Source organism: Dromaius novaehollandiae, chromosome 21 (genome assembly GCF_036370855.1).
Source record: "Dromaius novaehollandiae isolate bDroNov1 chromosome 21, bDroNov1.hap1, whole genome shotgun sequence".
Classification (NCBI taxonomy): domain Eukaryota; kingdom Metazoa; phylum Chordata; class Aves; order Casuariiformes; family Dromaiidae; genus Dromaius; species Dromaius novaehollandiae.
The window spans coordinates 9,840,786-9,863,213 of NC_088118.1; the positions used below are offsets into that span (position 1 = coordinate 9,840,786).

General features: G+C 44.1%; 2 long non-coding RNA genes and 1 pseudogene across 2 annotated transcripts in view; 2 read left to right on the plus strand and 1 right to left on the minus strand.

The window, feature by feature from the left end:
* Nucleotides 1–22,428, plus strand: part of LOC135330517 (uncharacterized) — a 140,039-nt gene that overhangs the window by 48,485 nt on the left and 69,126 nt on the right. The window lies entirely within an intron of this gene.
* Nucleotides 655–10,908, minus strand: LOC135330516 (carboxypeptidase A2-like; annotated as a pseudogene).
* On the plus strand, nt 20,856–21,534 carry LOC135330512 (uncharacterized). Its single transcript, XR_010392532.1, has 2 exons — nt 20,856–21,084; nt 21,478–21,534. It is a non-coding gene; the product is annotated as an uncharacterized LOC135330512 (long non-coding RNA).

Sequence of the window (22,428 nt, forward strand, 5' to 3'; positions counted from 1 at the left end):
GTTTTTTATTCAGAGAAGTATTTGCATCCACTGTTAACCTGTTTACCATGTGGACCAAGAGGTTTGCAGACGTAGAAAGTGCTGCTGAACGGCTACTGTTGTCCACTGTAAATACAAAGGCTTTTTTAGCCAACCCCACCCTCTCCCCCCGCAACGTGTTGACCACTGCTCCTGCAAGAGATGAGAAGACGGTGCCAGATCTGCAGAATCGGCTTTGAAAATAGTTCAAGCACATCATCCAAAGGAGGAACTGCAAAAGTGACTCATGGTGCAGCAGTTTCACAGTCTGTCTATACCAGTAAATTCAAATTCTCTAAGACTCTAATTCTCTCCTCAGCCTCTGCACTGGTGGAAGACCCCTTGGATGATGACCTCTTCAGCTAGGTGGGAAAAGGCCTGTTTTCTTTTTCTAACTGCAGGTCATTTGTAAAATCTCAGTAGTAGTTAGTCACAGGAGCAGTCACATCTTCCATCCTCCTTCCATCACAGCTCCTACTGCGTCTTGTTGAGGCAGACTGCAACAGGGCCTGCCACAGAGTTTTGACTGGGGCCTAAAATCTGTAACGCCTTGCAAGGAGTCTACCATGCAAACACAAATGCAGAGAGCCCAAAAGATATGCATGAAATGCTCTTTATATACAGACACATATTGCTGCAGGAGGAACACACACAAGCTTTTTATTCAGCCATATGCCACACAGTTACAATTGTCTCGAGCATGTCAAGGGAGGAGAATTTAGACGGTTGATTCCCATCCTGACTTTTAGTATGGATTGTCTCGCACATGCTCCACGATCGTCTTCAGACCCAGCCAGGTCTCCTCTGCAGTTGGGATGATTTGGCTGGCTGGCAGAAGGAAACCGTACTTACCTGTCTCTCGCAGCTTAAGGGCAAGAGAGTATTTGATGCCATAATCGTAGCTCCAGTCAGTGCTGCCTCCACTGGCTTGGTCTGAAAAAGAAAGGGAGAAAGAGCCACAAGGGATGAACGGAGGGTCGATCTGGGAATGGAGGGTTGGTCTGGGTTATGCTTCCATGCAGCACTCTCAGCTGCCATAGCCAATTTGTGCTGATATGCTGGGAATTTCTCAGGATCAGGCCATACCCAAGTATGTGAAAGCATTCTTGGTTTGGGGCATATGGCATTGAGATGATGCTATCCTGAAGAGAGCCTTGCCATGGTAATATTTGTGAGGGACAAGTATTAGGCTTTCACGTGAACACTCAGCTGGCAACATCTGACTGGTGGTGTCACTGCTGAAGCAACACTGCTTCCAAGAAGGACCAGGTGGGTCAGAGAACTTGGGGGGAGACGAGAGCGTGGCATGTTTCCCCGGGATAGCCCATAAAGCTCAGAATGGCGAAATACTCACAGATAGTACAGCAAATGCTCCCCACTTTATAGGTGGTGCCATACAGGGAATGGATGGAACTGGCAGCAGCTTGCCCCAAGGTATCCTGGGGAGCAGAGGATGAAGGAAGAGTCAGAAAGTAGCCATGCTTAGTGACACTAAATATTCAGATTTCACCATCCTGAACCCTATTTAGGGAAGTCTCCAAACTGGTTTGCAACCTACTTTCACTCTGCCCAAAACCAGCTGTGCCAAATGAATGAATTTCTTCATTACTGGATACTAGTGACAGCAATCACACCTTCCACAATATTTTGAGGGGGTGATATTACAGGCAAATTAATATAAAAGCTTCCATATCAAATCACCTGATGTTTCATCTCACTCACTGTCTTGTCACTAGAAGGTTCAGAAGATGCAAGAAAACCCCAAGGCAGTCAGAGATCTTCCAATACTTAGTGGTCACCTTGTGCTCACTTCAGCTCTGTAATGTGTGGTTGTAGGAAAAAACACAGACAGACTCTTCTTGGAGGTGTACAGCAAAAGGACAAGGGGCAACAAACAAAATGCCCCACAGGAAATTCCACTGAGATATTAGGAACAAGAAAATGCCCATGAGCATGGAAAACTTCAGAATGGGCCCAAAGAAACTGTGGAATCTATGTCTCCAGCAACATTCAAAACTCAGACAGACAAGGCTCTAAGCAGCCTCATCTAACTTTGAAGCTGCCACTGACTTCAAAGCTGGCTTGCTTTGAGCAGAGAGTTGGACCAGAAGCTTCCAGGTCTAAACTGTCCTATGATGGTATGATTCATATCCCCTCAAAGATATCAATACTGACATTTAAGCTAAAGAAGGAAATGTGGAGCAGCCTCAGAGTGAGTGAACAGGGCTGATAATGAGTGGCAATGGCATGTGTTTGTATATGACCCAGACTTCTCTTTTAAAGGCATTGCATTGCAACAGCTCCCATTCGCTCCCATGGATGGTTACCGTTACGATAGGATGGCTGAATTCAGTCCATTTATCCTGCTGTCTCACTATAAAACTCAAGTATGGAAAGCCAGCTGGAAGGACAGAGGAAGATAGAGTTGAGTCAATGTGTCTCACCTGTTAAAGAATAGCGAACTGAAACTGTCTAGAGGTAGACGCTTAGCACAACTTATATAAGACTTGCTTAGCATGAGTAGCTAAATATGCTGAAGCCTTAGGCCGCACTTAGATAAAATAATGAACTTTTACTTAGTCCAGTAAGACAAGGGCCTCAGAGCTGGTTCAAGCTAGGAAGATAAGGAAGTTACAAGCAGTCTGCATTCCTGCGTCTCATACTCCGAAAGGGAAGGTGTCAAGGCTTTGCAATAAGACCAGTGCAGGGCATTAGGACCTTGAGGGGCAAAGCCTTAGCTCACTGCTGGGGCAGTGTTAATTGTTATGATTTAGAATCACCTCCTCCTCAGGACCTTGAGACACAACAGTAAGACCCCACAAAAACAGAGGTACAACCATCAGCAGAGACTGCAAAAAACAAAAATAAGGAGAAAAACAGCTTACCTCAGAATGATGATGAGACCCAATGAGGAGCAGGAGACCGCAGACCAAAAAATTACTATTGGTCTAACTACCACGTGAGGGGTGGGAAATGTAAGCTGAAAAAACTATAATTGCCCAGGATTTGTTTATGTTAGGGTCCCTCTTCGGATGCACCCAGCTCGAGCTGTAATTACTGCACGCACATCATTAATATTTAATTATTTAATTTGTTTTGATTTGGCTCTGAAATTTTTCTGCGGGAACCTAGGGTCGAGCCCTGTTATGGTGGCCGACAAGCCTAATTTCCATAACATCACCAGCTCCTCATAGTCTGCTGGTTCAGTGCATTTATAGCCATAGGGATACATCAAGAGCTGAGAGTAACTGTGGAGGGTGAGGAAGGCCAGGATCTTTCCATGATTCTTAATAAAATCTACCATAGATTTTACTTCCACCTCCAAGTTGGCACTGGGCCCACAGTAAGAGTCAGAGCAGGGATTACTACTGGCTCCAGGTTGGTACAAAAGGAGAGCAAAGTAAGAACTAGTGTTCAGGGAAGGACAAAGGAGACCAACACAAAGTTGTGCGATTCCTAGCAACAGGTCTTCAGCAAAGCCTGGAGTATGAATGCTGAAGAGACTTATTGCTAGAAGGTATAGGTTACTTCTCTCATCTTCAGCTCTTTGGCAACTAGTCAGTAAGAAATCATCTTTACAAAAGGCAGCTACTATTATATTTGACCATTTGCTTTCTGAATCCCTTATGTTAAGAAAATTGTTGTTCCCATGTAACAGGATCCAGGAGTGTGAAAGGGAACCTTCTTCTTAGTGACAGCCAGAATCCAGAAACTTTGTTCCTACCTCCAAATCCTGCATCCCAGTTCCTGCTTGGATCAGCTCCAACACACAGACTGCCTTGAATCTTGGAGCGTGTCTTCCGTCACATGCGATTCTAAAACAAAGCAACACTGTGGCTTTGCAAAGGAACAAAGCTCAGGGCTTGCATTACACCTACCACCCAGAAATAGTTACCGTTCACTAGGAAGTGATCCTAGGAGCAAGCCCAGGATCACTTCTGATGGGCTAACTGCCAAGATGCGCCAATGGAAACAATCAACGGGCTGGTGAATTTACAGTGAAGAAAGATGGATTAGACAAGCAGCCAGTGTCTTTGGCTGCCTGACTCTTTTGCATTTCCTTGTTACAACATTAACAAATGGACTTTTGCAACCTACTTCCCTCACATTTATTGTTGGCTTGGAAGAGCATGACAGCTTTCTAAATCAGCTTAGAGGCAGTGTGCTTACTCACTTTGGTATGAGTGAATTCACATCCATCAGGGTTTGTGACTGCCAGCAGGAAAACATCCATTTTTTCCAGCAGAGAGGTGATGAATGCATCACTGCCATAGTCGGAAGCAATCTAAGCAGAGATAAAGGATGGCACACCATGATGATCAGCATATTTCCTTCCCTCATGTTTACACTCCTTCTTAAACCTGTGGCTTGGAGAGAGTAATGAATCTGTTCTACTATTTTATGCAGAAGACAGCAATTTAATGGAAGAAGGCAACAAATTTTTCTCCTGCAAGTCCCCGAGAACGCACCAAAGCTAGCACTAGGATTGAGATGAATTGGCCCAGTTGGAGAATCTATAATTATGCTGCACTTCTCTGGTGGCTTACTCATTTTCAGTGGAATTTAAATGCTCGTCTGAACAGAGCTGGGATTTTTTAGAACTTTTGTGAAAATTAACCACACAGCACTCCTCTGCATCTGCAGACTGAAGTAGCAAACTAACAATAATTTTTTCAAACTAATCTTAATTTTTTGAAAGTCCTCAGTCACTCGTAAAGCTATCAGCCCTGGAGTCCTCAACAATTCCACCTGGGCTATTACATTTTGCCTACCTAAACTTTTCCCTGCTGTTTTAATATTTCAGTTCTGTGTCTAAATAGTTGCCATATTCTGGCTGGAGTCAGCTGTATTTTAAGACAGGTGAAGCAGAGGCAGCAGACCTGGTTAAGTACATACAGGTGCAGTAGATATACTTTGAAATAGTCAATGGCATTCCCCAGACAAAAGAAAATCAATCCCTGCTGAAGTGATCTTTTTAGCTATCCATATTGCACTTGCTTGGGTAACCCACTCTCGGGAATGGATACCAGCGTCAATCCAGATTGCAGAACAGTTGGTTCCTCCAGGGCTGAACTGTAAAATAAAACAGAAACTTGTAAAACTCTTACTGACATTTCTTACTCAAACATCCCATATAAACTGGGATGCTTGGGACTGAATTGTACCATATCTATAATATAATACAATCTAAAATAATTGTATAGCAGTATATGTGTGTATATATATATTCATACATATGTATATATGTATGTATACACGCATATATATTTACACACAGACATACACTCTTTAATATGTTATATACATGAGAACCATACCTTGAGCACATACAAAGGCTGCTTTTCATAGGATTCCCCAATCTTTAGCTTACTGACAATGCTGCTATGCTCATATGCAAGATTATCCAGTTCTTCATAAATCTAAAATTAAAAGTCAGGATGACACTTATATTCCATCTGTGTATTATGCTGCCCAGAACAATTGTAGGATCTGGTGAGTTCTGTAGGATCTGGTGAAATGCACTTCGTCCCCCGCTGCCTGTATTCGTACGGCCTCTCCAAAGCCCCAGCTCACCCTATGTTAGTGTGGTCAGCACCATTTCCCAGCTTCTCAGATGCAGGGAGAAATACTGCCATATCTTCAAGATCCACTTATTCCAAGAACAAGTTCAAAATACACTTAAAGAACTTCCTGATAGTAAAAATACCTTATCCTCTGCTCTGCTTGATGGCTGCAGCTTTCCTGTTTTTCTCTATTTCAAGATTTATTTATTTCTCACTCTCCTCTGAAGTATCTCTGAGGGGTCAGAAGGAAGTATTTTGATAGAGCTCTGACCAAAATTTTAAGAAAAAGTGTGACCAACATTGGCCTGTTGCAACACTCTGTGATGGAGAGTGCTGTCCCACTATGCTGACCTCAAAAAAAATCCATTTAAAAACAAAACCCTGTACCAGAAGAAGCCAGAAAGGAATTTTAGGTTCTAGTATAGGATTTGATTGAAAAGATAGTGAAAAAAAGCCAGAAATAAGAATCACCTTCCCCAAAAGTTGGATTCAAGTTACTTACCGAAGCTAAAGAATGGCAACTTCCATAGTTGAAAGTGCTGCTGCTGCAGTCCCGTTGTTGGCTGTTGGCCATATCCTGCTTTTCTTCATCTAGTATGACCTAGAACAAGCCATTCAAATGTGGAGGAATGCCTGCTTGCTTGGCAGACTTCTCACCCAATGTTCACCTCAAACAACGAGTTGGTGCCACTGTGTACTGGCTCTGGACACAGTCCCAAGCTTCACACAGCTACGGAGCAAACTGATGTTTCTGCTGGACTTAGCTGTAGCGAAGAAGGCAAGATCACTGGTATTTAAATGGTCAGTATTAAATTTTAAACACTTGTTAAGATGAACAAGATTAGTGTTGGAAAGCTTGGAAAAGGGCAGTGTTTCTGCTAAGTTAATTTTTAGATAACGTCTTGGAATTACCGCTCATGAAGCAATACTAGATTAGTGCCCAAGAGTGTGATTTTTGCCTTCATGCTGTGTGGTACAGTTCTTTTGCGTTATGATGCCCAGAGCCGTTCATATCCCACCTTACTGAATTACGGATAACTTGCTGCACTGATTCCCAAACTTCTGACCGCAAAAGATCACACAAAATTTCACTTATCAGAATAGCCCTATGGAACGAATGAGTTTAATATTGTCACTGTTCAGAATGGTTTCAGAGAGCATCTGCAGAGTGATCTCCACAGCTTCCCAGGGCATCAGTGGTCCACAGACCATCTCTGGGGAAACAGTAACTTAATCCACAGTCTACAAAAGCAAAGGAAGGGAAAGAAGTCCTCATGGAAAGCAGAATATAGAACAGTGCATGGATTAATGAAAGAGGCCAGATCATGAACGGCTATTTGTTTCCACTGGCTATAGAAGCTAATCATATGCCCATAGCATTGTCTACCTGGAGGTGTTCAATCAGGATAGAATACTCAATGTTGTTGGACTCCAGGAAGACTTTGATGGCTTGGAGGCTGTTAAACGGGACTCGGACATCCACAGGGTGAGCAGGGGTCGAGGGGTTTAACCAGAAATTCAGCTGAAAAGAAGGAAAAGGGATTTGTTTTGAGAAAGCACGCTCTGCAAACAGCTTCCCTGAAGCTCTAGAAACACTAATTTCTCCCAAGTTGTACAACTCCAGCCTCATCGTGCCACGCCATGCTTACAGCACATCCCATTCTTCAGCTTGGCCTCACCACAATCTTGTACCAGCTGGTGTGATCAACTTGGGAAAGAAAAAAAGATCCAGAGGGAGGTTAAAGTCAGCATTTTTACTGACTTCAGAGCTTCAGTTGTATAAGCAGGAGGAGATTTTAGTCTTCTATTATGATTATTTTATTGTCCTCCTTTTTACCAGTCATAGTTTCAAAAAAAGCTCCATTATTAGGTAATGTGAAACACTGCTTTTATTTCTCCATTGGTACAACTTTTTAAATTTTGGTTTATATATTTTTCAAACCAATATTTTTAAAGAAAATTAAAATAAAAATTCTCAGTAATGGCAATAAGAACTCTAATACCTAGAATTTTATAGTGTGCTTTCCTGTTTCAATATGATATAGACTCTAACTAATAAATTCCTCCCACCACTCTTGGAGACAAATACAGAAATATCAGCACCCCCATTTTAAAAACAGGTGTTTTGATACTAAGGTTTAGAGCAGATCAGTTCAAACATGATCGTAAACCCAGCCGAGAGGGAATTTGAATGCAGGCACTCCTGACTGCCAGGCTGGTGCTAGAACTTATAGATCAAACACCAACTACTGTGACAGCTATTTATTTATGGCAGCTGCCACATTATGGTGAAAATCTTCCCAACATGATGTAAAGTCCTACCCCGATGAACCCATGGTCTGAAGTGTTAACAAATGCCTCAATGGTAATAACACACCTGAAGATGTTCCAGTGTTTCCAAAAGCTGCAATTTTTCAATCTGTTCCTCATTGCTTGCCTTGATTCGGAGAACCTGGTGTCTGCAGTAAATCAATAAGCCTTCAGAAACAGTCTTGAGAAAAGACCTTGTTGAACTAGCTTGTTATTAGGATTATGGATTTGGAGAAAAGTCACCTGTATCGATACAATGAGTATAGACTTCTCTAATGCAATTGACTTAGTGCTACCCAAGAGTTTGACGAACAACCTGCAGATCCAACCTGCTACATGTGCCTCAGATTAATGACTAGTTAAATGGCAGTTCCTAAGGTTTCACTGGAAACAAGACATCAAGTGGCTGAGTTTTTAATTGGTTACAAGGATCGCTCTTGCATTTATTTATTATTTTTGTCAACAACTTGCAAAAAAAATTCTGGTTGAGTTTGCATATGTTTGGGGAGTATGCTATAAAAAAGAGCAGACACTAAATATGGGATTCATCTCACCTTTCTTTAGTTGTTTAGGCAAAGACTGTCAACTAACTTCCCTCTGTTACCAGAAGCTGACACCATCAGAGGGTGGCTTGTACCATTCCAGACAGACGGGTGGAATGAATCACCTTCTGAAAGGACCTCCCTCCACTGGTTACAGAGGTAACCTCAGCAATTAACTTAGACTAGACATTGCACTTTTTAGACCTCTTTAAGACAGATGTATCACATCCAAACACAAGGTGACCCAGGCTGCTTGGTAAAATGGGTGCAAGGAAACAGTACTGTGCAGAGAGGTTGATGAATCTGGGCTTGTTCAGGCTAATGAAGAGGAGGATAAGGGCAGGGTGACCTAGCTGCAGCCTACAACTACTTGAAGGGGAGTTGGAGAAATGACAGAGCCAAGCTCTTCTTGGTAGGGGCAGATGATAGCAACAAGGGACAACAGCTCCCAGTTCTGCTCTGAGCAGGAGATTGGACTAAAGAGCTCCAGAGGTCCCTTCCAACCAATGATTCTATGAAATAACAAAAGGATCTGGGAACAACAAACATACACAATGGTCATGAGATAGGAGATCCTAATTTGAGGAACCAGCAGGGATTCAGAAGGAAACTTGGGAGCCACGCTAATAATCAGCTGGAAGCACAGTCTGGGATCAACGCCATGGCGAAAAGCACCAGTGTGATCCTTAGCTGTATTAAGGCTAGGACTTAGCATATTAGCTCAGTTGTGTTTATTTACTGGTGTGAACACAATTGCTGAGAAGAGACACTTGATAACACCAGGTTCTTCTGTCTGGCCAGCTGAGGCATGAGATTCTTCTATTGGACCAAGTCAAACAAACAGAAGTACTTTACCATGGCAATAACTTTTCAGTTATTGCTGGATTCTCCAGCACTGTAAGCTTCCATTTCCAGACTGGATTCTTCTTTTAAGACATAGGGCTCAGTAACTACCACTACTAGATGGGATGCAGGAATGAGTTCAAGAGAAACCAGTCTATATTATGCTGGAGACCAGATTAAATGATCACGATAGTATCCCCTAGTCTTAACAAGCTCTAGAGTCAATTTAGTAAACTAAATTTATATCTCTTGTTCTTAATCCTTACATTTTAATATACAGATATTTATTCATTAGAATCTACTGTTCACTCGCTATATCCCAGGAAGTGTCTATTAGTTTTTTGGGATTTTTTATCATCTTTTATTAAGGTTCTTATGTGCTCAGTAAGGCTGTGGGGAAAGAAACCTAAAGGAGATATTTTGTGATGCAACATACAGATAAAAGTTTAGAACATAATGGTTGGAAATAATGATTCTAATTGCTTAGCAAGGCTCTGAAGAGGATTAAACATTTAAAGGGAAATAAGAATCTCCAAAAATAATGAGAAGCTAGTAATCTTTCACTTGAATAACGATCCAAGCCTGAGGTTTGTGAAATTTCAGGACTGGAAGGAACAACATTTATTGAGGCAGAAGCTGTGTACAGAGTCTGACTTTTATTGAAAGTCCAGTTCTAGGATCATGAATCTCCCTGGAGTAGTTCTGCACATAATTTTGAGTAAATTTTCAGGCAAATGTATTAAAAGCAGAAGTGGAAATAAAACTTTTTGGAGAGATACCACAGAATCACTCAGGTACATAAAATCACACTCTCTGCAGAAGCAAAACAGCATAAATAGAAGTCTTAGTGGGACTCCTGAATTTCTTTTCTGGCCAATGTTTAAAGTCATGTTATCATGAAAGCTTCAAATGAGCTTCACTTTTTATCTTTTGGGATTACTCATAACTCAAAGCATTCAAAGGTCTGTGAGAAAGAATTTAAACCCTGAATCTCAAACACCAACTCCTGGACTTGTCTGGATATGAAGCCAGGTTGTGATCTTCTGGCATTTTCTGGACAAGATCTGTTAGGCTGGATATTCAGGCTTTGTAGTGAGGTTCAGATCCAGACCTAGGCTTTGAGGCTGCTCCGTAGCTCTACCAGAAGCTGAAAAGAGCCTTGGGTGAACATGAATTTAAGATGAATTTAACTTTGCAGCTAGACCCATCTCCTTGGAAAACCCAGATCAAGCTAAAGAGGAGGATTCATTCAAATCTTGAAGTATCAAAACCACCAACTTCCTAGTGGCTTAATTATATTGTATGATTTAGTGTAGTATTAAGCCTATGATACTTTTTGGTAGAACTGCTTAGCCAGATTCCCATCACCTCCAAGCAATTTGAGATGCACAAAAGAGCTAAGTTAACACATTTTGGAGACAAGTTAGTTCTGAGAAGAAAAGAATATGCCCCAAACAGATTTTGTAAAGTGAAGGTAATGAAAAAAAAGGAGTAACTGAAAAATGTGGTCTTGAAAAGAAAGGTCTTCTACAGAAGTATAACTCACCCAACAAATGTTTCCAGGCACAAGGCAGCCCCAAAGAGGGCACTGAAGACCAAAATCAGCTTCATGTTTGATGGAAACAGCAGATCGATCTAGCAAAGCACTTGTTAGGAAATCCTCCTTCAGATAAAATGTATCTGAACTCCATGTGACTGAATTCACACATGTATCAAAGCTTTCAAAGTAATCAACAGATAGGAGGCTGATCTCACCTCAAAATATTTCCACTGACACATTCAGAACTGACACAGAGGAGCTGCTTTCAAAGCTTTGCCCACAAAGCTCCTTGGCATTGTAGTAAAGTTTTTTTCTAGGTAGAAGAAAATGAGTGTCAAACTGAAGGATGTCCTAACTCTCAGCGGGGTGCAGTGGAGCTCTACCAGTAGACTCTTGGCCATGGGTTTTCCCATGCTAATATTTCTCCTACTACAGTTTTCTAGTAACCCACTCCTTGTTACAAAGAGGCAGCCAGCAGAAAAATCTCACACTGGCTAAAATATTCGATTAATCTGAGTGACTACGTTGAAGAATGAGCTCTGGTTCCTGCCTGCCACAGAACAAGCTGTCTTTAACAGACTGTGCCTATGGAATGCTATATATACACTCTTATGTATAAATTATGCACTTCTAGGCAGAAGTTAGATGATTTAAATTTGTTTTCTATTGAAGCATAGTGTCCCCCACAATCCTCAGCTGCTGAGGTTTCATACAGATCCAGCCAGCCTTTCCTGGGCTTTAAGTAAAAATAAGGCTGCAATAAAATTCTCATGAAAGCAAGTCACAGATTGATTCCTTGGTAGAAGTCCTCTTCTAATGAAGTGTCTGTCCCAGGGGGAGGCGAGACAGGTTTAGAGAAGTGCTGGGACAGCCATTGCCTGGTCCTCTCAGCTTTACAATGAGGGCAGGGCTGGTCCCTGATCCAGTAGTTCTCTGTGTCTCTTTGCTCTTCTGCTGTTCTCTGTCTACATTGTGCTACAGGGAGGATGGTCTCTGCCTCATTCTCCTTCCATACAGGTGCCGAGATATTTTCATCGATGCTGTCCATGCCCAAGGAACGATGGCAACAGGCAGTCTCCTGGCTGAGCTTTGGGAACTGTCTCTCTTGCCTTTTGTCCTGGGAGTACCCAGCTGCAATTGCCCCAGAAGGAAGGGTAGAGTCATAGGGCTGTTGGATATACTTTGTGCCATTAAAAATTTTACTGCGGGAGAGCCAGCTGCTGAACCTGCTGTAATACATGCAGACAGGGCTCTTAGGAACTAATACCAAACAGAGACAGTGATCACTTCTACGCTGTAATCAGCCTCTGGCTTCAATTCCAGGGAGCCACACCTTCAACCCTAACACCTTTGAAAATCTAGGGGAGGAAGGCTGAGGAAAGGAAAACTGACAATCCTCATTAATAAAGACCTCACCCATATCGTTCTAAAAATATGTCAGCACCTCCCTGAAGAGCCTCCCCCAACAGCCACTCCTAAGCTGCCCCTTCCGCAGTTAGGGCAGTGGCTTCTTGTAGTGCAATCACAGTCAGCTCCAAATACGTCTCTCTCTAAAGGCCAGGCCCTTGTTTTTGGGAACAGAGGGGGCCTTCAGCATGGATTCTGCTTGTTTTGGCACATAAAAATTAGTCATCCTGTGATGGTGGTACCTTGGGGGCACACCATGGAGAGCATACACTCTGCAATATTCAGTCCTAGGGACATGCAGGAATACACCTCTTCTCCCACCCACAACAGCTTCTGGTGGGAAATGCCATGAACAGGCTTCTCCACAGTGCAGACACAGCCAGGGACCCCCATCATGTCTAATAATTGACTTGTGACACTGCAGCAAAGATTCACAAGGCCGGGAAGGCAGATAAAAATGGGCCCTGTGTCCCCTTCCAACTAGATTCAAGTCTTCCAAATAATTATGGTCTTTGAGGTTCAACCTATTCCAGTCCTTGGGAAACAAGGAGTCTCCATTCCCCTCAAAATGAATCAGATGGCAGGAGTTTCTCCCAGAAGACAAACCATCATGAGAATTCCCTGCTTCTAGCACTACAATAACTCCAACAGAAGACAAATCTGTCCAAACACAGGACAATGTCGCTTATATCCTCCAAAGTTTTGTAAAGAACTGATAGACTGTCCACAACCTCCTGTTGATTCATTCTCTTAAAGCAGGAAGGAGGGACCTAGTTTAGGGCAAAATTATAGCTCATTTCATTACTCATGCTGCATTCCACATGGATTTGGAGGCTGCCAAGTTATCCCACCAAACATTATGTCAGTGCCCAGAGTACACCAACAGACTCTGATCACCCTGACCAGCCTCATTTGGGGCCTCCACCCACTGACACGGGCACTGCATTTAAACTCAAAGCCTTGTGCTCTCTCCTAATCCCCACTGAAGGGCTGAGGGGAGTGTTGCAGGGGGTGTTACAGAAGTCCACAGGGCTGTGACCTCCCTCTGTAGGCTGATCATAATGTCCTTCAGGGTTTGGAGGTCAGCCTTGAACCACAGGGTAAGCTCTGGGGCAAGGTCCTGTGCAGGCGGAGAGTCAGGCTCCGCAGTGCTCAGCTCAGGGCTCAAAACAGCCTGAGCAAGTCATGGAGCAGCAAGAACAGGGGTGCAGCACAGCCACAAGCCAGAAACCAAAGGTGACAGACAGCAAGGCAGGCGGGGCACAGACCTTACCAACAAGCCGTGCAGTCCCACAGGACCCAAACAAGAGGAGCAGAGCAGGTCTGGTGACATTAACCAGGGACAGCCACAGTCCACATCACCAGGCTAGTCCAAAGTCAAGCCAGGAAGTCACACTGGCAAGGCCGGGAGATACGAGACCAAGTGTGCCATACACCCGCCATAGCTCACGCAAAGGTCAGGGCTGAGAGCCTCAGCTTAAAACCAACTCTTGGGCCAATGGGTCACGCGTACGTGGGTGGGGGACCCACATGAGGCTGGTCAGGGCAGTTAGCGCTCTCAGGGCCCGAGCACATTAACGCAGGCAGAGTGGGGGACACTATGCACAATGCCGAGAGGACATGGTATTTTGCAGTGAATCATGAATAGACCATAATGACACCGTAACAAGTGAAAGGTTGCATGAATCTTGCATAACCAAACTGTGTTCAATTTGCCCCATTCCTTAAAATTGCCACTCTTACCACTGTAATTATAGATAGCCTGCCTATGCGGCCTGTGCTCTTTGGCATGGGGCCAGAACAGATGTGACCTGCCCCCTTTCCAACTAGAAATGCCTCAAAATCCATCAAGATGAGATGGAGGAGGTCATTTTCTGTAAAATTTGGATCCTCTGTTGTTCCTCCCATCTGAAAAAAGTTCTTGCAACCAACATACAGCAAAGTAGGTTCTCATCATGGCATGGCAAGGATGAGGGTTATGAAGGAAGAGACACCCTCTCCTTAGCCATTAGTCATTGCCATGCACATAGAACATGTCCAACCCTGAGCCCACAGTCTGTGGCCCCACTTGTCTCCTGTCCTGTGGTATTGTGTGGCTCAAAATAAATTCTGGACAATTCACCAGACTGCCATGAAAGGGACTGTTCAAGGGGAGCAAGAGAGACTGGAAAGGGGAAAAGACCAACGCTGGCCTGAGCTTTCCTTGTGCTCCTGCTGCCCTGCTTGTCTCCTCTGCCCTCTCAGCAGTTCTGCATCTCCGCCTGCACTCTCACATGGGCCCCCGGCATTTTCTGCACCATTTTTTTGAACCCTATGCATAGCCTTATAAAACTCATATTTACCTTTTGAATTGCTAACCCTTTTGTCAGAAGATAATCTTTTCTCTTGGCTTTTTTGGAGAATCTGTTTTAGGAAAAGATACATCATACAGATTTTGTTACTTAGGAGAATGTATAAATATTATGTGTGGGGGAGCACTCAAGTCGCTGGCATTTCTGCTGAGCCTTTCAACAGGGCAATGCTCCTCGGAAATCCTGCTCCTTTTACACAGGGCACCTTTGGATAGAAATGTTTCTTTCCTCACAATCTTGGGATAAACCCGTAGCACTGAAATGGCGAGGGGCTCCATGCGTAACTCATCTCCTGAATTATGGAAGTTAATCCCATGCAATTCCCTATAACACAATTCATTATGCATTGCTGGTGACTGAACTATTATTTTTGGTAAGTAATAGATTATTTACATGTCCCTAATCCACAAGGCACCTTAGGAACGCCCTGAGTAAGGAATGAGTAGGGATTTCAGGACGTTGCTCGGTATTTATAAACATCACTAGCATCATTTTAGGATCACGATCCTCATTTTATCATCTCTGGAACATTCACAGCTACACACCAATGCCGTAACACCGACCACAGTGGAGCTACTTATTGATGACTTAAATTTCCAGCAGCAAAATTAGGAAACCAAGATCTTCAGCTTTCCAGAGCCATCCCGGGATTTCATGTGTCTGAGTCATGTAGCAGTTCATAACGCACCACACACTCCATTGGATCACATTGAGGTTTTGCATTTTAGGACACCAAACACATTCATTATATTTAACTAGTAAAGAAAGGATGGGGAAGGGTACGGGGAGAAGTATAACCAATCCCCTATACCTCAAGATTAAACACTCGTTGCAACCGATGGTGACATCAACCCATGAGGTTATAGTATTTATAAATAATAACAATAACGGTATAACAGCAACTTCTGAGGCTGTGAAATCTTTGCAGGTAGGAGAGTTTTGAACATGGCCCACAGCAAGGTTCTGCTAAGGGCCACCAGGTGTCAGCACAAAACACAAAATAAAGTAATATCTTACTGGGAACACAAGCGTGGCAGACAAGACAGATAGTCAAAATGCTGATAAAGGAGCAAAGCAGGATTTTCCCAGTGGTCCCCCAAGTGCCTTCCTCATCCTCATCATACTCCCTGTCATCTGCTTCTTGACCGGCGTCAGAGAACAAGGAGTCGTGAGCCGAAAAACACTGCCAAAAATGGAAAAAGGGGAATCCCATGAAGGCCGGTGGCTTATGAGGGGCCACAGCCCTGGGCCCTCTCTCAGGCGGAGGGGTGAGGGGCACGCGGACTTGTGTTCGCATGGTGTCTGGGTGACCCATTGTCCCAGTGAGAACCTCGGGAACCCACTGCCCCGGAAACGCCAGAACCCAGCCCGAGCGCCACAGAAACCACCTTCTCCGGACTCCTCCCAGGGAAAAGCTGCCCTCCTGGAAGGCTTTCGTCTCAGCGAAGGCCAGGGTGCCCACAGGTCCCTGTGGGCTACAGCGTTGAGGGGATCGTGGGTGGGATTCATCCCATCTCAGTCGAGCTGCATGGAAGTTAGGGTTTAGACTTCTAACGCTCCTTCCATGTTATCTCCATTTTAGGCTTTTCTTGCTTTCACTCTTATGCTTGGGAAATGAGGCAAAGCCAAGAAGGCGTTCAGAGCAGCCAGCGTTGTCCACTGGCCTGCGCTTGCATGACCATCTGCTTTAATTTTGTCTCCTCCCATTCTCCAACCCACAGTATTCTTATTCCTACGTGCATCCCAGGGCCAGCTTTGTGTGAGGGAATAACACGTCTGATCGGTCTCTGCCCTGGGGCAGCCCGAGCGGTATCACGGTATTTGCCGAGCTGTGAGCAGAGCGGGGAAAAACCAAGGAGCGCTGAGGGCATCACAGCTAATCTCACACTGGCGCCGCGGCCGCCATGGCAGCGCCGCCCTCACGCTGCTTGTGCAGTGTGATTTTTTTTTTTTGATACAAAGTACCGTTAGTTCAGTTAAAGTAGTTGTCCCAGTAAACACATGGTTCATGTTTGTATTCAGCGATGAAGTACCCAAGAAGTTTTTAAACGTGCGGCTGGGGGAGGGCCTGGCAGTTTCTTGTGGTGATGAGGGGAGCAGAAAAAGTCACAAGTGTTATTTCTTTCACATACGGCTTTTTGGGGTGTAAAGGTGGGGAGGTGGGCAGAGGGTACTGAGCTGTCTTGAGCTGACAGAAGGAGACGGCTGTGCAGTCTGCAAGTGTCCTGGTACCTGCAGAAGTGGGTGGGGGTATTTTCAGTAGGAAAGCTGCTGGGTTGGGCAAGGCCTTTCCTCAGTCTGGTCTCCTCGCTTGGAGAAGGCAGCGATGCCTTGCCATCCGAAGAATGTTATTTTTTAAAAGCGCTGTCAGCAGCTCACTCTCTCGTGTGTCCTCTGCACCCCGGGGGAGAAAACGGGCACCGTGTCCCCGTGCAGAGGTGACAGACTGTGGGCTAAACGCTCGATGCTGCATTTATTGATAGCTTTGGGGTTTTGGCTTCTAACGCTCCTTCCATGTTACCTGCGTTTTAGGCTTTTCTTGCTTTTACCCTCGTGCTTAGGAAATGAGGCAAAGCCAAGAAGGCATTCAGAGCAGCCAGCATTGTCCACTGGCCCGCGCTTACAGGACCCTGTGTTGTCCTTTTTAATTTTGTCTCCTCCTGTTCTCCAACCCACAGTGTTATTATTCCTATGTGCATCCCAGGGCCAGCTTTGTGTGAGGGAATAACAGGTTTGATCAGCCTCTGCCCTGGGGCAGCCCGAGCAGTATCACGGTATTTGCTGAGCTGCGAGCAGAGCAGGGAAAAACCCAGGAGCACTGCGGGCGTCGCAGCTAATCTCACACTGGCGCTGCGGCCGCCATGGCGGCGCTGCCCTCGCGCCACTTCCCGCCCAAAGAGGGCGGGCGCCCAACGGCCGTGGGCAGCAATGGCGCCTGCGCGAGCGCCCGCAGTGTCCTCGGCGTCACCGTGGCGCCGGGCGGCCGTGCCGGGTGTCACATCGGCCTGTGGCGTCATGTCCGCGTGACGAGGCCGTTGGCGCAGGCGCAGGCGTTGAGGCGGCTGCGGCGAGGGCTGCGGCGGCGGCGTGCGGGGGTCGGGGCTGGGCCGCAGCGGCGGGGCGGGGCGGGGCGGGGCGGGGCGGGGGTGCTGCTGCCCTGGCTGGGCGCCTGCTGGGGCTGCGGGGTGGACTGGGAGGGGAGCCAGGGCTGCGGGCGGGCGGCGGCTGGCAGCGAGCCCTGGAAGCATGTGGGGCAGGCTGTGAGCAGCAGCAGGTCTGTGTGGGGAGGCCAGGGAAGGTGTGTGTGTGGGGGGGCGGCCTGCATGTGGTGAGGGGTGGGAGCAGTGTGATTTTCTTTTTTTTGGTACAAAGTACCATTAGTTCAGTTACAACTGAACTGAACTGACAATAGTTACAACTGTTTGTCCCAGAAAGCACATGGTTTATGTTCGTATTCAGCAATGAAGTACTGAGAAGTTTCTAAACGTGCGGCTGGGGGAGGGCATGGTAGTTTCTTGTGGTGATGGGAGGAGCAGAAAAAGTCTCAAGTGCTATTTTTGTTGTGTATGGCTTTTTGGGGCATAAAGGTGAGGTAGTGTGTGGAGGATATTGAGCTGTAGTGAGCTGACAGAAGGAGACGGCTGTGCAGTCTGAAAGTGTCATAGTACCTGCTGAACTGAGCGGAGGTATTTTCAGTAGGAAAGCTACAAGGTCTTTCCTCGATCTGGTTTCCTTGCTTGGAGAAGACAGTGTTGCCTCGACGTTCCGAAGAATGTTATTTTTCAAAAGCGCGGTCAGAATCTGGCGCTCTCCTCTGCACCCCAATGGAGAAAACGGACACTGTTGAACTGTAAAGAGGTGACAGTGCTTACAGAGTTTATAAGAGAAACGTTGCCTCTCTTTACTGGTAAAAAGAATGTGTTTTTTTTAAAAAAAAACATCACACAAGAATTGGTACCTAAAGGTGAAGTCTTTTTATATAGTTTGTTTTTGATTATTGTTTTTTCTTAATTCTTGTACTGAGTGAGAATCTTACTGTATAAAATTTTTCAATTTTTGTCTTTCTCTGCTTCATGTTACAAACAATGGCAGCAGAACAGATTTCAGCAGCTTCTCTCATTGACCAGACCATGAAGATAAGGAAGGAGGCTGAGGACCAGAAAGTGGTCTGGGCCAGGGGACTCCTTAATATATCTGTTGCAGGGATGATATATACTGACATGTATGTTGATTGTTACATCTGACTCAAATAAGTAAAGCATCCTACTTTGTATATGCTTAAATATTTCCCAGAACCCAGTTACTGTAAGTTGATAACTTTTTGCTTTTCTTTTCAGGCCTGGAAAACTTACAAGCTCATATTACAACATCACATACTGGCCACTCTGGTATATCGGTGAGTTGCCACAGCATGTAAATTAGTTTTGGGGAGGAGGGAAGGTTTCAGCCTCCAGTTTCCTTGCTAGGGAAGGCATTTTTAAGGCAGCTTTAAAAAAACAAAACAAAACTTCATTTTGCTCCCCTTTATCCCTCTTGGTACTGTTGGAATTTCATCACTTTAGTGACAGGTAAGAGGATTTTAACGGTTGTCTTAAATATGCCTCATGAAAGGGTGTGAAGAACTTGTTTCATACCCTAGATCTGTTTAGTGTGTGCAGTAAGGCTGTGTGGAATAGTTGAGATTATACGGCTGTGTTGTATTGTAGGGCTGCATGAGATTTCCAGATAATCAAAGTTTGTTTCAAATGAGTAGGCTCAAAACTAGCTGTATCGAATACTATTAGAGGATGAAAAGAAGGAAGAGTGAGAGCAAAATCAGGAGATGAGTGACAGAAGGTTTGGCAGAAGACACTTGATAAATAGTGTGAAAATTGATTGCAGTAGTTTGTAACCTGTCTGGAAAATACCTTACACTTTTAGCCACACAAATTAATTTCAATAGGAAAGGAAATTAATCTCTAATGGTTCTTGCATAAAAAGGTTGAGAAGTCTTACATTTGTGCTCAGGCTAGCAGTTATTGGTAGCACTGATAATAACCTATTTTTGATGTGTGTATAAACCTGTTTTTCCAAATAAATTACTTTTGCTATTACTCATGCTGATGTTATCTAGCAGGATTAAAACCTTTTTGCTTGTTCCGGAGCTTGCACTTGCATCCCTGTTCAGCCTGAATGCCTTATTTGATTTTTTGGATGTACTTCAAATACACAATGGCACCAACTACCTTGGTTATGACTCGTAGGCAGCAGATCCTTCTAGGGATGCAGAATGCAGGTAGGTGTTATAATACCTATGGTCTTTTTTTTTTTTAAAAAAAAAAAAAAAAAAAAAAGATAGTATCTTTCTCAAGTCCATGAATCTTTAGTGAAGTGAGTTCTCAATTACCTCAGCCGACAAAAGCAGTAGGATGAATTAACTGCAGCATATTAAAGTTCAAAATACAGTGATAAATTAATGAGTGATTGAGGGGAGAACTGGAGAGGAAACAAGCAACAAAAAAGGACAGGATGGTGGACTGTTAAAGGGCAATGAGAGAGACTCAAACTTTGTGAAGCTGGACAAGCAATTTGTAACCTATACATGAGACTGAGAACAAGGCAGAAAGTGCAGGTTTGTATTTGAATTTGATATCCTACTAATATCACACTGGGTGAAGAGAGGAAATTAGAAAGAGTCAGGCAGACTTTATTGTGTGGCCTGAAAATGACAAACTAGAGAGCAGTCACTCTGACAGCTTTTGAATGTCTAAATGAAGTTGTAAAATATAGAAAAACTTGACAAAGTTCCGACAAATACAGCGACAGCAAAATGCTGGTACAGCTGGTATTACGTACTACCAGGCTGACTCTAGAAAAAAGGCAGCAGAAGGGAGTACGGTTATATCACCAAAGTTCAAGGGTGTAATGTCTGTATTTGCGCAGGTAAATTAAGACATAGATGTGCTAAAGATGCATGAAGCAGTCAGAGCAGCCGACCAAATAAGTTAAATAATTACCCCAGGCTATGTAAAGTGCCCGGTTGCATTTAACTGAAATTTTAAATTGTAGAATTTGTACTGAATTGTGATCATGTGTCTGTTTTCTGATTTTTATGTCAGTGGGGTTGGCTGCTGAATTCTCTAGGGGTCAGACTAGAATAATCTTTTTAATGTCATAGAATTTCCTTAAGATAGAGTTGTGTGTATGTGTTTTGCTGTGTATTTAAAGCGAGGAGGAGAGTTTTGGGATGCTGCATCTACAGTGCTAATTGTGTTTTTCTGCTTGTTGCAGCAGTACAGATAACTCCATTGCATGAGCTGGCAGCAAAGAAGGTCCCTTCTTCTACGCTTTCTCCTACAATCCAGGGTCAAAGTGTGCTGAGTTACAGCCCAACCTGCTCCCCCAGGGCCAGTCCAAAGTTTGCATCTGGTTGTATCGCGGGGTACAGCCCTCAGCTGCAGGCTCTGTCAAGCAACAGCGCTTCTTACAGCAGTGCTTTAACCTATTCACCAAGCAGCAGCTACAGTAAGGTAATGAACAAGGTGGCTTCAAGGGGAACGGTTTGGATTTACTTATCATGTCCTTGCGTTGTGCCATAAGCTAGTGGAGGGTCGTGTGTGTGTTTGCTCCATTTGCAGAGCAGATGAAAATTTGCCTTGTCAGTATTCATCCTCTTTCCCTAGTGTTAATTTATTTGGTTTAGAATAGCTAGTTTGTTTCAGACCAAAGCAAAAATAAGAAACTAAAATGTAAATACAAAATAACAAAAATCCCTCCCCAAAACCAGAGTATATTTTATAGCAGCCATCAGCAGAGCAGTAAATTCTTTTTTGCTGAGTCAATCAATTCACATAGTTTATAAAATCAAAATGGAACTCTTATCTTCCTCATAGGACCCAGCTGTTTGCTTTTGTTCCTCAAAGCTTTCCGGCTTCAGCCCTTCTCCTACTGGTTCACCATATCCCGCAAGCGTTGGACCAGTGGAAAGCAGCGGGCTAAGGGCTCGTTACCGCTCTTCACTAATTCTGTATAATTCCCGTATTGGTCAAGACGATGAAATCACAGACCTGAAGTCACTGCAAAAGTACCTTCGACGTGAAGAAGAGAAACAGTGTAGACTTCATTTGGGTTAATAACTTTATTTGGCCTGAAAAGTTTGTCAAGGAGAGGATGTTGGTTTTATTTGAGAGCTGCTTTTGTGGATAAGAAAAGTTGGAAAGGATTCCAGCAAGGACAGAGAGCTGCTGAAGTACTAGTAAATAGACCTAACTCATACATACGGTAAGCACTTTTGAAATTGGTAAAGGTGGCTGCTAACCAGTTTAGTCTTCTACCAAGTAATTAAGGCATGAGGCAGAATTTGGTAATTTCTACACATCTCTGTGGCTGAGGAGCTTCAGAAAATTCTCCTCCGTCTCCTTCTACTGGACAGAAATATGCTGCTGTCACTGGCCCAAGGAAGAAGTCTTATGGAAATATATGCTGATAGATTCTATCTGTAGTATTTCTTGGCTGTAGTGGACTGTGATAAGATGGTGGGCTTTATCACCTTGATGAGAGGAATATTTTATGGAGAAGGCATTTCAGATAAAGGTGGTGAATCACCTGCAGGCAGTTTTTGTCCCGAATAGGGATAATACCTTATTAACATAAAGATGAAATCAGTGTTTATGCAGACAGACTTTGGTGTATGTATTCATAATTCATATGCATGTCTCTCCAGTCAAAACCTTAATATATGGAGCTATTGTCTGTACTGTTGCTTCTGTGATTACTTTCTGTGATTCTTGTGATTAATTGTACGTGACTGTTTAAAGTCATTTCAGTAAGTTCAGATTCCAGCTCTCCTTCCAGCAGCCCGACTTTTTGGAACT